The following is a 14,477-nucleotide window of genomic DNA, read 5'->3' on the forward strand; positions in this document are numbered from 1 at the left end:
TTTCTTGTCTTTGAAAAATGTTATCTTAAAATTTTCGGCCGGGCGCGGTGGCTCACGCCTGTAATCCTAGCACTTTGGGAGGCCGAGGCAGGCGGATTGCTCAAGGTCAGGAGTTCGAAACCAGCCTGAGCGAGACCCTGTCTCTACCAAAAATAGAGAGAAATTAATTGACCAACTAAAAATATATATACAAAAAAAAAATTAGCCGGGCATGGTGGCGCATGCCTGTAGTCCTAGCTACTCGGGAGGCTGAGGCAGGAGGATCGCTTGAGCCCAGGAGATTGAGGTTGCTGTTAGCGAGGCTGACGCCATGGCACTCACTCTAGCCTGGGCAACAAAGTGAGACTCTGTCTCAAAAAAAAAAAAAAAAAAAAAATTTTTATTTGATGTAAAGATCAAAGTGATAATTTCAAAGCAGTGCAGAGATTTTGTTTAGCTTCTGTTTTTAATGGCATGTTGTATTCCCTCACCTTCTTTCCCAGTCTTCTGCTTATTAATACAAAACCAGAGGAAGAATTTCTTCTAGAGAGGAAAGAGTGATTCTGTTTGGAACTGGTCTAGAGCAGCACTGTCCAGTAGAAACAGCCACACTTCGGGTGCTCTGTACATTTGGTTAAAGAAGTAGGTAGAAGGAGGAATAGAAATGTTTAAGCAATGAGAAATTTGAAGAGACTTGAAAAGTTTTAGTCCTGAATTATCTTAAAAAATCCTGAGACTTAGTGGGAAGTCAGAAACAGCATGTTGAGGGACTTGGGTTAGAGACCAAAAAGTAAAAGAATATTCTCAAGAAATGGAGTAGATTCTAAGTAGGCACTGGGGAGAGAGGTTTATGGGAATAACTCTGTTAAATGAAGAAAGTAGATTGCAGTCGTGCATTACCCAGGAGTGTGATTATCAAGTCCTTGAAGAAGCTATTGAATAGGAGACTTTAAAAAGCAAATCAACCTTTATTGAGCACCTGCTGTGTCCAGGCTCTCTTCTAGGATTTGGGATACACCAGTGAACAAAACAGACAAAAATCTTGGTCCTCAAATGTTTCTAGTATAGTAGGAACAGGCAGACAATAGACAAGGAAACTGTAGAACATTAAAAGGTGCTAAGTCCTGTGGAGAAAAGTGAAATAGGGATCTGTGATGGGGAGTGGAGGTAGTGGAAAGTAGCAGTTACTGGTAATGAGGAGGCCTAAGGTGTCCTCATGGCAGTGAGTGGCTGAGGCCTGGAGGAGGACAAGGTCATCAGATAGAGGAGTTCACAGAAGCGAGAGGCCAGCGTGTTGGAAGGTCCTGCACATGCATATTCAAACTACCAAGAATTAGAGGAGGGTGACAGTAAACCAGCAGCTAACATTCTTGCAATAGGAAGGGGGGCCTTGGGGAGCCATTGATGACAACGATAAGAGGGGTAGTAGGTGTGTAGTATGTAGACGGTCTGGTTCCATGCTGGAGAGCTGTGAGGAGGATCGGGGGGAATGTTGAGGCACGAGCAGGACCTCTTCCCCAGTTCCAGGCCAAGATTTGAGAATTATGAGAGAAAGAATAGCTAGGAGCAGCATTGACCTGGGGAGATTCAGGCTTAGGGTAGAGCAAGAAGCTAAGGGGGGAACCTTGAGAGAAGCTAAGATGTAGGGAACTATTACTTCTGGAGGGCACACTGGAAGCCTTTCGAGAGTTGGGGAGGGATGGGCAATAGGTACGGAAGAGGGGGTAGAAGAGGCATAGCCTTACAGGAGGTGGATAGTGGGAGCTTGTGGCTTTGTGCTGATTTATGTCAGTGGGGGCATAAGACAAAAATGATGTCAGCCTGAGTGCATTCACAGCAAATAAGGTGGTGCGGCTGCAGATGCTGGAAAGTAGGGGGAGGGGAGCACCCTTTTGACTCTTGTAGATGGAAGTTCCCCAAAATAGGTCTCAGATGGTTGCCAGTAGAATAGACCCTCCCTAGCTCCTCCTTCATAGTAAAGGAGGCAGTTTAGGGAAAGAAAAGATGTCAAGCCAGCCTTTCTTATCAGGGTAATGACAAGGAAAAATGACTAGGAAAACTGAAGACAAATGTTATTACTTGAATTTGGTGTGTTGGGAAACTGGCTCTCAAGAAAAACCTCCCAAACACGAATTTCTGTGGTACAAGTACTCCCACCTTTCCACTTTCAGGCTGTCAGAGGTTTAACTAACTAGCTGGCAAAATTCCTGAATACGCGACAGCTTGTTTGTCGGCGGCCAACAGGATGTGCTCTCTAGCATGCCATGCACTCCAGAGTTGGGTCTGTTATCTTTAAAATACTTGTATACCATTTGAGTGCTTTAGAGTCATACCAGAGTACTAATTACTAATCCTCAATTTTGCTTCTTTATAACTCATTACCTTATTGAACCTCAGTTTCTTTGTCTGAAGACAAAGGATATTAATACCTGTTCCTTGGGTTGATGTAAGGATTAGAGAATAGGTAGAATAGCATTTCCTAGAATGACAGGTACTGTTGTTGTTATAATTGTCATCACCTTAATGTATAGCTTTGTTATAGAGGAACTCAATTACCAGAGGATATATCTGTATTTTCATATGCAAAGGTAATAGTAGAGATGGCAGTTAACCTTTCGGAGAGCAGTTGGGTAATTCATGCCCCAAATGGATGATAAGAACATGGGCTTAATCCAGTAATTTTACTTCTAGGACCTTTTCCAAAGAAAATAAGCATATGTGCAAAAATGTAGCAAGAAGATATTTATTTGCAGCACTGTTTATAAGAGGAAGGTTAGACTACCTAAATGTCTGCTGTGCAACAAAAGACTCTACATTATTAAAAACAAATTGGCCGGCTGCGGTGGCTCACACCTGTAATCCTAGCACTCTGGGAGGCAGAGGTGGGCGGATCCTTTGCGCTCAGGAGTTCGAGACCAGCCTGAGCAAGAGTGAGACCCTGTCTCTACTAAAAATAGAAAGAAATTAGCTAGACAACTAAAAATATACATATAAAAAAAATTAGCCAGGCATGGTGGCGCATGCCTGTAGTCCCAGCTACTCAGGAGGCTGAGGTAGAAGGATTGCTTGAGCCCAGGAGTTTGAGGTTGCTGTGAGCTAAATTGACGCCATGGCACTCTAGCCCGGGCAACAGAGTGAGACTCTGTCTCAAAAAAAAAAAAATTGATAGAATAGAATTATGTGGAAAGGTGGTCCATTGTAGTATAAACATATTACAAAATAGTAGGTACTGTGTGGTCCAATTGTATAAAAAATATACAAAGAATATGATCTGAAGGACAAATAGAGTGATTGTCTTAACAGTTAACAGTGATTGCCTCAGAGATAAATTTTTTTAGTATTCTTTTAGATTGCTTGTATTTTCTGAGATTTATAATGAATATGTTTTGCTTTTGTAATAAGAAAACAGTAAAAGAGACTGTGTGGGTGTACACACACACCCTAACGATGGAAACATACATTTAGCTTTCTCCTTTGTCATGAGTAACTCTACCCATCTCCTCCATTCTGCTGTCAGAATCCAAGCACAGTCCCATGACTAAGGCTGGATGAGGGGCAAGGCGGCCAAATAACTGGGCTCATTGCCTGAGGTGCCTGGCAGTAATTCAAGAACTATGGGTTAGTTGATTCCCATAAAATTGAGTCTCTGGGATATCAGTGATTTTTAGCTAGGAGAGGAAATCAAAATAGGGTTGAGATGGGAAGCGTCTGTTGAAGACTACTATAAAGAAAAACATGGAAGATGTGAGGGAAAGTTAGCAATTACAGTCCATTCTAAGAAGATGAACCGCTGTTTCCTTTAAAGTCTTTCCATGAATATTGTTGACTTAGCACAATCCATTTTTTAAAAACAGGACCTTGTGATTGTCACAAGTTATTCAAGCAATTAGAAACCAGGAAATTTACTCTTGTGTAAAATAGTCCATGAATCAACAAGTCAAGTAATGCATCTGTTAGATTCAGTGCTGTTCTTATATCAGATGACTTCCCAGGTTATTTAAATATTTTCTGAAGTTTGTTTACATTAAACTAAGTAAAAAGCAAGTAGCATATAACCAAATTATCTTTTATTCTATTGTTTGCTTCCAGAATAAGTCAGCTTTTTAATTATATGTATAGTACTAATAAAAGGGAATGTTAGCATTGCTAATTATAGAAATTAGATAATTAAAGGGAGAAAATAATTTAGTGGTGTTAGGAAGGTAAGCAGCTTTGGAAACAAGCTAGACTAGGAGAGTAGCCCTAAGAAATAAGCAGTCAGACAACTTCTTTTCTTTTTTCTCTTTTTCTTTTCTTTTCTCCCCCCCTTTCTTTTCCTTTCTTTTTTCCTTCTTTTTCTTGTTTGTGCAAAAAAGAGCACCTAACCTGTGCCATATAATGGCTCTAAGCATTGGAAGTATATCAATAAACAAAACTGACAAAAAACCTCTGCTTGCATGGAGTTTACATTCTAGTACTTACAGATAATATACATTTGTACATTTATTTAAATGTATATAAAATATTGTATGACATTAAGTGCTGTGAAGAAAAATAAAGGAGGGCAAGGGAGAGAGCATAACTGGGCAGGGGTGAGGTGGAAAGAGAAGAGAGGGTCCACTCTAATTCTGTTTTTCAATTTTATTTTAGAAGTGAAGGCCTCTCATTTGAGGTGACACTTGAGCAGAGATCTGAATGAGATGAGGGAGTAAACTAGGCAGAAGAAAAAGCAGGTGCAAAGGCCATGCAGTGGGAAGGTGTATGGATGGTCCAAGAACATCAAGGAGGCCAGTTTTGGCCAGGGGAGATGGTGAAAGAGGTCAGACAGAGCAGGGTGGTGCAGGGCCCTGCCAGCTGTAATAAGCACTCACTTGAGTGAATTTGGAAGCCTCTGGAGAGGTGTGTTTATTACAGCAGCTAGTACTACTCTAACCAATACAGATACTGATATGTACTCAATAGGTGTCTATTTGGGTGCCATTACATGTTTAATTCTCTCTTACCTAGGAGTAATTTAAGTAGCAGATAATATTGTATTATTACATATAGTTCTCTTCATTTCAGTAATCAGCAATGCATTAGGTATTTTAAATCACATTTCTGAGTTTTCCTCTTATTGCTGGCTTGTTGTTTGGATATTAGTTTTGTCCTCCACTAGGATTTGTTAGCAAACAAGTAAGGTGTTGAAAATTTCTCTTTTTAAAAATTGTGGTAAAAAACACATAACAAAATTTACCTGCTTAATCATTCAAGTGTACAGTTCGATGGTATGTTCTTGTGAAACAGGTATCCAGAACCTTTTCACTTTGCAAAACTGAACCTCTCTTCCCATTAAATAACAATTCCCCTTCCCGGTTCCCTTGGCAATCACCATTCTTCTTTCTGTCTCTACTCTTGGTACCTCATATAAGTGGAATCAATAATATTTGTCTTTTTGTGTCTGCTTATGTCACTTAGCATAATGTCCTCAAAGCTCTTCCATGTTAAAGCATGTGACAGAATATCCTTTTTAAGGCTGAGTGTTTGATGTTCTTGGACCGCCTATGCACTCTCCCACTGCACAGCCTTTGCACTTGCTTTTTCTCTGGAAAAAACAAATAGGTTTTTCTCCTTTACTCTCACCTTTGCACTTGCTTTTTCTCTGAAAAAAACAAGTAGTTTTTTCTCCTTTACTCTCACGACACAGAACACTGTGATCTGGTCACCAAATCAATGGGTTCTTTAATTCCTAATATCCATAGAAGGATTTCATACATAACTAGGACATTGACAGTTCTTATAACCTTTATCTTATATTGGTGGGTTGGAGTGCTTATCCTGCAACAGAATTGCAGATAGAGATATAATCTCTGAGCAGGCAGTGTTGCTTACTACAAATTGTAACCTGCAGAGCGCTTGCAACTTTCAGCAGCCTCATTTCATGGCAGGAAAGGTTTGCCCCAGCCTTACACAGTAGACCTTATTCCAAGTTTCCTCCTGTGCCTGGGTCCTCACCTCCTGGCTGCTTCTGGATACAGAAACTGGGAGGCCATGTGTTTAGCCCTTTTACTGCAGCATTTTCCTGTTCTGTTTCTTGGACACAGACATATTGATCTTCTTTTCAGAATGGCCATGTCTCAAAAATGTTTAAAAATTTTTATCTGTCATTTGTGTGGATTACTTAGTGTGGATGACAAAGAGTGAACTCATATGATTAAGGAGTCTCCTTCACTGGCTGCTCATGAATTGATAAAGATGTTGGTGGTGGTATCAGTGGTATCTCAACTCAGCAGAAATAAATAGTTCTGTACCTAGTATGCAAATTTCTAGATAGAAGAGTAAAAATAAGAAATTAACATCAAGCATTTGGGATCATTGCTTGGAAAAGATTTTTTTTTTTGTCAAAAGACCCAAGCAGAGCCTTTTGGCTATATCTTTCAGAGCTGCAAAGCAGAATGAAACTAAAAGTTTGATCTGTTTTTTTACTGCCATTTCCTTCCTAACTAGAGAAAGGGAGGGATTTTTATCTCATCTCTCATGTTGCTGTCTTTGTCAGTTAGAATGCTTTCAACTGCAAGCAACAAAAAGTAACTCAATCTTTCATGTTGATATGTATGTATATGTGTGTGTATATTTATATAAACACTTACATATGCACATGAATACATAGGCACACGCATTGTGAAAGGGCCTGGAAGGCATCCCTGTAACAATGAGCACACCTAGATACCCAGATCTTGGTTTCTAAATAGCCTTCCCTGCTAACAGTAACCAGGGCTCCCTGGGGAAGTAGCTGATTTCAGGGCTGGGGTAAAGAAAAGACAAGATGAGGCCAGAACATCTTTTTGTGCCAGATATAAGGACATGCTCAGAGCATGATGAGGTAGCACATCCATACCATGAGTACTATATGCCGGTAACAAGGAACAAAGGCTACAACATCGACTAACCCCCAAAACATGCTATGTGAAAAAATCCAGACACAAAGGACCACATTACTATGTGATTTCATTTATATGCAATATCCAGAAAAACCAAAACTGTAGAGACAGAAAGTAGATGAGTGATTTCCTGGAGCTGGGAATCAGAAGGAGAGTGACTGCAGATTGGCATGAAGTTTCTTTTAGGAGTGATAAAAAATAAAAAATCTAAAATTATGTTGTAGTGATGGTTACATACTTTTGTAAATTTACTAAAGATCATTGTTCACTTTAAATAGGTGAATTTTAGGGTAAGTAAATTATACATCAGTAAAGCAGTTTAAAAAAATTATAGGATATGTCAAAAGGACTCAGGAGTAAGCTTGAAAGGCCTCCCAACAGCCAAATCTGAGAATAGTTGAGCATCAGAATAACTAATGATTATGGGTTAAATTTATTATTGAATAAAATTGAATAAAATAACAAAATTCATGAGCCTATTTAAATACATGAATAAATAAATGAGGGAGAAAGGAAAGTTCTTTCTTACTATAGAATGCCAACTCACAAACATAGCAGGAGTGATAGATAGAATATTGTCACTTTCCAACCATCATAGTAATAATTGACTTAGGCAAGAATCATCAGTGACTATTAAAACTAGTTGAAAGTTTGATGAGGACCATGATGTTAACAGTTTCAAAGGAGCTCTGCATTAAATATCTGTTGGTTTCAAAGGGAAAAATAGCACACTAGAGTAATTTGGCACAACCACACTAAGTGACCAAATTGGTTTTATATTGCTGTGTAATAATATTACTACAAATTTAGAAGCTTAAAAAAGTCACACATTTATTATCTCACAGTTTCTTTGACTCAGGAGTCTGGGCCTGGCTTACTGGGACCTTGGTTCAGGGTCTCCTAAGATTGTAATCCAGGTGTCAGCTGGGGCTGGGTGATTTGGAAGCTCAGCTGGGGAAGGATCCACTTCCTGCTCATGTGCTTGTTGGCTACATTTGGTTCCTTGTAGTTGAAGGACTGACAGCTTCATTTTTTTGCTAGGAGGATGCCCTCAGCTCCTAGAGGCTGTCCGTAGTTGCTTCCTTGTGGGTTCCCCAATGTGGCCACCTGCTTCCTTACAGCCAGCAAGGGGGAGGAGTCTCCAGCACAGTGGAAGCTATATCTTATATAACATAATCACGTACTTGTAATCTTGAACATCCCATCACCTTTGCTGCATTTAATTGGTTAGAAGCACATCACAGCCCCACCTACGCTCAAAGGGAGGGATCACACACAGCATGGACACCAGGAAGGAGGAATCACAGAGGCACCTTAGAGTTGGTCACCAAAGGTGACATCACCATTGTTGGCACAAACCACACCATGTGCCTCCTGACACACTGAAAGGGGTACAGTACCACTCCTCAGGTATTCTTGCCATGTATGCATAATCCAAGTAACATGAGACAAACCAAATACCAGGGGAACCCAGTACTTGGCTTATTACTCTTCAAAAGTGTTACTGTCATGAAATTCAAAGGCTGAAGAGCTGTTCTAGATTAAAGGAGACAAATGAAGCATGGCGACAAATGCAGTGGGTGATTCTGGGTTAGGAAAAGTAGTACAAAGAACATATTTTGGGGGACGTGTTGAAATTTGAACATAAACTGTGGATTAGATTGTATCGATGTCAAATTTCCTGATTTTGATAATTGTACTGTGGTCATCTAAGACATGCCCTTATTTTTAAGCAGTAAACACAGTATTTGGAGTAGAAATAGGCATGATGTGTATAACTTACTCTCAAATGGTTTCAAAATGTGTGTGCGAGCAAGTGAGAGAGCGAGCAAGCAAGAGAGAGAATATGTGAATAAAGCAAATGAGGCAAAATGTTAACTATTGTTAAATCTGGGTAAAGGATATATAGGAATTCTTAGGATATTTTTGAGACTTAAGTTTAAAATTATATTAAAACAGGCTGGGTGAGGCAGCTTACACCTGTAATCCTAGCACTCTGGGAAGCCAAGGGGGGAGGAGCACTTGAGCTCTGGAGTTCGAGACCAGCTTGAGCAAGGGTGAGACTTCGTCTCTACAAAAAAATAGAAAAAATTAGCCAGGCATCATGATGCATGCCTGTAGTCCCAGCTATTCCAGAGGCTGAGGCAGGAGAATTGCTTGAGCCCAGGAGTTGGAGGTTGCAGTGAGCTATGATGATGCCACTGCACTTTGCCTGGGGCGACAGAGCAAGACTCTTGTCTCAAAAAAAAAAAAAATATATCAAAACAGAAAGTTACAAAAAACCTAAACTGACTTAAATGACAAGGAAATTCGCTCAAAAGCTGGAACTCCAAGAGGGGCGGGCTTCAGGGTTGGCTTTATATAGCAGCTCAGTGATCTTGTCAAATACTCAGATTCTTTCTGCTTTCTAGCCTACAGTTGAGCTTCATCCTAAAGCTGCTTCCTCTTGAGATTGTAGATGGTTGCCAGTGACAATCAGGGCTGCATGCTTTCTCATGGAGCCAATAAATATCCCTACCATTTAAGTTTTTTGGAAAGTTTTCATTTTGATGTAATTTAAAACTTACAGAAAAGTCTCAAGAGTAATCCAAAGAAGTCATTAAAACAGATTGTATTAATAACATTTAAACTTTTCTTTAATTGGTGTTAATTTGGCTTGATGGAGTTTCACTGTTATTAGGAAAAAAAAAATTATAAACAAGTGGTTTATGTTAAAGATTTGTTGGAATAGATACAGCCAGAAAGTAAGTGGTGATAGAAATATACTTTTTCATTCTCTATGATCATTAAAATGTAATGGAATTCTACATGGCTTCTAAAGGAGATCTTAGGCAGAATTCAAAAATACTGTTTTAATAAAAAACTAGGAATATTCTTGAAAGAATCATTGCTTCCAACATGATTTGAAGTGAATTTTAGATATGATATAACTTATAATTGTTGTGCTTTTCTAATTTGGTTTAAAAATGTGTTTATTTAGGAAGATGTAATTATACCAAACAAAAACAAGAAAAGTGTTAGGAGTAAATATATAAATATTTCCTCATTTTCCTACATTATATATTTCAAAACTTCTAAATGTCAAAGATTATATACCCTTTGGTTTGGTGACTCAAGCTAGTCCCTTGTGTAAAAATCCAAAGTATGTGAACTCTCTGCCGCCTCTGCACATGCATCCCTGATCAGTACACTCCCAGCTGTCTGCTCACCCACATCTTCGATGGTTTTCCTCAGCCCTATATCTAGACATGAGCGGGTGGGGTGCGCTGGGGCAAGCAACGGGCCTACACACCCAGCTATGCAGTCATGTGGGCATCTGAGCCATTTGATTCCACTCTTTTCTTCCTCTAGCCTACATATTTAATTATGTCTCTGAAAAGTGGAGCAAAGAAATTAAGCAGCTATTTTAGGCAGTTTGGGCAGCTCTAAAAACCCAATGGAGACCACACTTGTAGTGTAAGAGAACAGAAGTAAGGCTGTTAGTGTTTAATTCTTAGCAAATCATTACTGTGTAAATTATTCCTTCTTGCAAACATTCCTTTGAAGTTGTTTAACTATTTCAGGGGCCATGAGATAAAACCATTAATTTGGCAAATGTTCAGAAGTGGCAGGCACAGAGATAGTAAAGTAAAACTACAGCCTCCCTTAGTTGTTGACACTCACTAGGCATAGGAAAGCTGTCGGGCTTATACCCGTTTAGCGCATGCCCACAGGGTTAAGCAGAACCTAATTGCTGCTCTCCACCACAGACTTCGATTCTCCAGCCTGACCCACTGGAGCCTGTCTAGTTCCCCTTCAGGCTTGCTCCACTACTTGCCCAGAAAAGAGAGGTGGCCAGAATGGCTGGGCTTTCTTTCAACTTTAGGGGTTGTATATAAGCCAGATTGTTGAGAGTAGTTGTGTGTGTGTATATAGAGAGAGGCTAGAGAGAAGTTGTAAAAATGAAACAAATAAAGGTTTTGAGGTAAAGGATAACGAAATGGGGTGCTTAGGGTTTAAAGTAGCAAAGGAAGAGAGACAGGAAGGCATGTATCAAGAAGTATGATTGGCCAGAATGAAAATAACAGGGTGCTGGGCTTTTGAGGAGGTTGCTCATTCTTAAGGTGGAGGAAGAAGCAGGAAAGCGGTCAGCAGGGCAGTATGTGGCTACAGCTTATATGTTCTCATATCTACAGTGACTTCTTATGAACATGTAATGAATCATTGTAAGATTAATTACAAAGGTCCCCCACCTATGTATTTTGTGAGTTGACACAGCCATTTTTAAATTTAATTTTATTTATAAATGATATATAATAGACACAGTCATTTTAAATATTAAGATTAGCCATGTGTGAACAAAACAGTATTTTTAAATTAGGTCCAATGCCACAGTCATTAAAATATTATTTTATTATGAGCATTTTATATGAGCCACAGATTTCTCCTTCTAACAAAATTTCACAGTGAATATCTGGCATAGGTAATAACCCAAATTACAATTACTTATGTGGTCTAGACTGTCAGAATGTTTCTAATCCTTCTTTTAGCTTTTTAGGGAAGATATTTTTTCCTAAGTTTCTGTAAAGGTTTAAATACTCAGAGTGACCAGATTGATATTTTATATTTGATTATTCCTATCATGGTTAAAGGAAAATTGGAAATAGTATGGTGAAAGAGAAAATGTCTGAAATGAAAAGGGCAAAATAAGTGTAGGAAACTAAAGCAAATGTTTCAAGAGTTTGTAAAGAGTTATTAAGAAGAAAGCAGAGGGGAAGATTAATTGTCTTGGTTTATTTGACAGATGAAACAAGAGTAGACTTTAGCCCTCTTTCTTGGCTTTTATTTTGCCCTTCATTTTTGTCTTCTTTCACTAAAAGATGGGTGATGTATGGGTTCCTCTTTTCTAGCTATGTGGCTCTACTTGAAAACTCTATTCACATACAGTCAGATCTGATTGCATATCTGCCCTTGACAACCCAGAGTGCTAAAAAACAGGAGTAGACCATCTGATAATTATCAGTGTCTTCTGGTCTGGTCATTGTGTAGTTCCCACAATGGGCTCCTTGTAAAGCAGGTTTAGTACATCAATACTACATTGTAAACCTAGTTTGTATCATGGGTGTAGAGTCTCTCCCAATTCCCCGTACCCCCTTTTTTGTGGCAAATAGGTCAAGATGATGTAGGATAAATGTGACTCCCTGGCATATATGAGGCAGATATTAATAAAGAGCAGCTTCTAAAATGCTAAAGGTCTCTGTCAGTGCTTCCATAGCACTTTGTGATATCTCTGTTAACAGTTACCTCACCACATCACACTTTCTGTTTATGTATTTGTCTGTTCCACTTTACTATGTGAGGGCAAGAACTGTTTCTGATTTATTTTCTATCCATATTTTGGTACCTGTTACAAAGCAGGCACTTAATAAAGGTTTGTTGAATAATTGCTTAAAAAACACAGACACAACTTTAGATGTCTGCCATTGGCCATACCTTCTGGTGGATGAGCCACATGTTATAGTTTTCTTTTAATAGCACTTGGCCCTAGAAAAGAATTCTAATCTACTTTGGATTGTCCATACAATTGACTCTGAACAATGTAGAGGTTAAGGTTGGTGACCTTGCTGCATGGTTGAAAATCCAGGTGTAACTTTTGACTCCCCCCAAACTTAACTACTAATAGCCTGCTATTGACTAGAACCTTTACCAATGACATAAACAGTTGATTAACACATATTTTTAATGTAATATGTATTATATACTATAATCTTACAATAAAGTAAGCTAAAGAAAAATGTCATTAAGAGAATCCTAAGGAAGAGAAAATATAGTTATACTCATTAAGTGGAAGTAGATCATCATAAAGGCCATCATCCTTATCATCTTCATGTCGAATAGGCAGAGAGACTGAGGAAGAAGAGCAGTTGGTCTTGCTGTCTTAGGGAGGGCAGAAGTGGACAGGGAGGCAGGAGAGTCAGGCACACTTGCTGTAACTTATTACAAAAAAAATCTGCATTATAAGTGGATCTGTGCAGTTCAAACCCATCTTGTTCAAGGATTAACTGTACTAATTTTTATAATAAGAGGGAAAGGTTAGAAAATTCAAAAAATATATATCACCTGTAATTCCATTCCCCAACCAATAATATCTGTTAGCATTTTATATTCTTGTCTTTTTTCTTATGGAAAGGTATATGTTTTCTTTCTCTTTTTCTTCCCTTTCTTTTATTTTTTCCCTTTCTTTTCTTTCTTTCTGACAGGATCTCACTCTGTTGCCCTGGCTAGAGTGCAGTGGCATCACTATAGCTCACTGCAACCTCATGATTCTCCTGCCTCCTGAGTAGCTGCGACTACAGACTGATTTTTCTATTTTTTGTAGAGATGGGATCTCACTCTTGCTCAGGTTGATCATGAACCCCTTGACCTCAAGCATTCCTCCCCTCTTTGGCCTCCCAGAGTGCTAGGATTGCAGGTGTGAGCCACCAGGCCAGCCTGTGTATGGTTTTTTCTAAGAATTTTATCACAGGTGGACATACTGGTTTGTAACCTAATTTTTTCACCTGCCTAGATTAGTACAATAGTAGATGCTCAATAAGTACTTGTTTTAATGAACAGTTACCAAATATATTTCAGCATCTTTTTGTGTATGTGTGTGATGGGATGTTGCTCTGTTGCTCAGGCTGGAGTACAGTGGCCTGGTCATACCTTACTGTAGCCTCAAACTCCTGAGCTCAAATGATCTTCCCACCTCAGCCTCCTAAGTAACCAGGATTACAGGCACACAACACTCATTATATTTAATGGCTGCATAATATTCCATGTGTAAACATACTATGATTTAACTGATCCTCCATTGCTCAATATTTAGGCTATTGGCTCATTTAACATAGTTTGATCATGCACACCTCTCTGTCTCCATCCCTTTCTCTCTCCTACTCTTTACTTTATAGTATTGATCCATTTGTAAGGCTTTGAAAGCCTACTCTTTTCTTTCACCTCTAGATGTTTGCAGTGCTGTCCTTCTGCCCACAACATGCTCCACATTTTCCCTAGCTAATACACAGTTTTTGAAGCCTGAACCTTAGATATTCCTTCTTCTTGGATGTTTTCCTAGACTGGATTAGTTTTCCCTCCAATGTGCTCTATAGATAGTATTTTGTCCTTCTTCCTAGAGAAACAGTCTGCTCTATTTTAATTGTATGCTTTCTTACTTGTGTCCCCAACTAGATTATAAAATCATTCAGTAGAGGAACTATGTCTTATTTCCAGTTGTATTTCCTAGCCCAGTGCAATACTGGATATATAGCAGAACTTAGTAAAGTTTTTTTGGATAAATGAATGAATACGTGAAATATTTTCTCCTTTCCAGTGTGGATCCTTAAGTGATAATCTTTAAACAATATCATATTTTATATTTATCAGATAAAGCATAATAATAATTTTCTTTTCTTTTCTTTTTTTTTTTTTTGGAGACAGAGTCTCACTCCTTTACTCAGGCTAGAGTGCAGTGGCATGATCATAGCTCACTCCAACCTCAAACTCCCAGGCTTAAGCAATCCTCTAACCTCAGCCTCCTGAGTAGCTGGGACTACAGGTGTGTGCCACCATGCCTGGCTAATT

The 14,477-nt window shown here is 38.9% G+C and overlaps 2 protein-coding genes across 3 annotated transcripts in view; both read left to right on the forward strand.

Moving 5' to 3' along the window:
- Nucleotides 1-14,477, forward strand: part of SPIRE1 (spire type actin nucleation factor 1) — a 182,625-nt gene that overhangs the window by 31,148 nt on the left and 137,000 nt on the right. The window lies entirely within an intron of this gene.
- Nucleotides 1-14,477, forward strand: part of LOC142861589 (small integral membrane protein 30-like) — a 32,716-nt gene continuing 18,239 nt past the window's right edge. Inside the window, exon 1 of the mRNA XM_075993702.1 lies at nucleotides 1-14,477. This exon is cut by the window's right edge and continues 18,239 nt beyond it. The gene's annotated coding sequence lies outside the window, so the exon portion shown is untranslated.

This window comes from Microcebus murinus, chromosome 17 (genome assembly GCF_040939455.1).
Source record: "Microcebus murinus isolate Inina chromosome 17, M.murinus_Inina_mat1.0, whole genome shotgun sequence".
Classification (NCBI taxonomy): Eukaryota; Metazoa; Chordata; class Mammalia; order Primates; family Cheirogaleidae; genus Microcebus; species Microcebus murinus.